The 2,186-nt window shown below is 37.5% G+C and overlaps 1 pseudogene; it reads left to right on the top strand.

The window, feature by feature from the left end:
• The first annotated feature begins 313 nt into the window (after window positions 1-313).
• Window positions 314-1,274, top strand: LOC128052641 (olfactory receptor 10AG1-like; annotated as a pseudogene).
• The last annotated feature ends 912 nt before the right edge of the window (window positions 1,275-2,186 follow it).

The raw sequence follows: 2,186 nt of genomic DNA, 5'->3' as shown, positions 1-2,186 counted from the left end.
GGAGCCTGGCAGGCTATAGTCCATGGGATCCAAGAGTCAGACATGACTGAACAACTAACACTTTAACTTTTTTGACATTGGACTGTATTCGGAAAGAATGCCCTAAAAGATATTTCAAGGAAGAGTGTATGGTGATAACACACGGATTATAAACTGAGAAACGGGAAATGCATACATAATAAAATTCTTAAATTAGAAACAATTGCATTGATCATGGACATCAATCTTGGTATCCTGATACAATTTATAAAACAGACACTGACCCCTGATGGTAAAAATAAAAAGCAGATAATACATTTACCCTTTTTCACACATGGAGCACCAAGAAAAAGCACCAGAAGGTAATCTCACTAAACTGATGGAATTTGTTCTCCTGGACTTCGCTGATGTTCCTCATCTCCAGGGGTTTTTATTTGGACTGTTCTCATTCATCTATATAACTATCTTGATGGGCAATGGCATCATATCTCTGATAACAAAGTAGATCCTGGTCTACAGACCTCCATGTATTTTTTCCTTGGCAGTTTTTCCCTTTTGGAAATCTGCTATGTGTCTGTTACACTCCCCAGAATGCTCACGAGTCTTTGGACACAAAGAAGAACAATTTCTTTAGTTGCTTGTGCCACACAAATGTGCTTCATTCTTATACTTGGGGCCACCGAGTGCTTCCTTCCGGCCTTGATGGCCTATGATCGCTACACGGCCATCTGTAGCCCTCTGCACTATCCTCTAGTCGTGAACTACAAGGTGTATTTCCAGCTAGTGGCTGGCTCCTGGATCAGTGGAATCCCAGTCCAAACAGGCCAGACAGGCCAGATTTTCTCTCTGCCCTTTTGTGGTTCTAACCTCATCAACCACTTCTTCTGTGACATTCCTCCCATACTCAAGCTGGCCTTTGGGGACGCTTTTCTGAATGAAATGTTGGTCTTCACAGTTGCTGTGCTGTTTGTTTTGGTTCCATTTCTGTTGATACGTGTCTCTTATGGCAAAATCCTCTCCACATTCTTTAAATTGCCTCAGCCACAGGTCGGGGCAAAGCCTTTTCCACCTGCTCCTCTCATATTATGGTTGTGGCATTGTTCTTCAGATCAGGCCTTGTTATATATTTAAGACCCAACACCCAAAGCTCAGCAGGAACTGACAAAGTATTTTCTCTCTTCTACACGATTGTGACGCCTGTGTTTAACCCCATGATATACAGTCTAAGGAACAAGGATGTCGTGATGGCACTGAGACAATGGCCATGCAAATACCTTAGTTCATTGAAAAACTGACTTGTATTTCAGAAGTTGATTTCTTATATATTTGTTATAAATTTTCAATATTTATCTTAAACTCAATTTATCTGTCTATAACGTGGTGCTGCTGCTGCTGCTAAGTCACTTCAGTCGTGTCCAAGTCTGTGCGACCCCATAAAGGGCAGCCTACCAGGCTCCCTGGTCCCTGGGATTCTCCAGGCAAGAACACTGGAGTGGGTTAGTTATTACCAAAATTAAAATTACTTGTAACACTGAGTTCTGTCTCCAGTTATACAGTTGTGTATGGGTCAACAAATAGCAAATTATTCACTTTCTTGTAGTAAGAACTTTAGACAAGAATTGCTATAATAGGCCCAGTTGTAATACAGACTAAGTTATGTCACTTATTTGAAAGAATATTATTCAGTTCCATAGAGTTGTCACAGAAATTTTAAAAACTAAGTTAGTAATGGGCATTAATTAAAATGTTGTGTATAGTTTGGCCTAGCAATTATTCTACAGAGAAATAATTTCTTAGAGTGAAAAGTAGCTCTCACTGGGAATGTAGTTTAATAAATAATGTTGTACAATGATATTAGTAATTATTAGGCATCATTTATGTGTGTATCAGATTAAATCCATAATATGATTTGTTGAATTGATAAAACAAAAGATATTATTGAAATCTTTACATATAATAAGATGAGCTTGGAAAAAGTGATGGGAATATTCACAAGTCATGTTTTTAAAAAATATATTTTTCTAGAGATGATAGTGGGGATAGGAAAGTTAGGGGAAAAGACAAAATTTAAATTTTTGTAAAAGTAAGTACCTGCTATAAAAGCACAAGCATTGTACACCTTTAACCTTATATACATACACATATTAGAAAGAGTCAATACAAAAATAATCATTGTTGTTAATTATGGAAATCACAGAGTAAATCAT

This window comes from Budorcas taxicolor, chromosome 8, assembly GCF_023091745.1.
Source record: "Budorcas taxicolor isolate Tak-1 chromosome 8, Takin1.1, whole genome shotgun sequence".
NCBI lineage: Eukaryota > Metazoa > Chordata > Mammalia > Artiodactyla > Bovidae > Budorcas > Budorcas taxicolor.
Note: the sequence above shows the minus strand (reverse complement) of the source record. Positions and strands in the feature narration are given on the sequence as shown.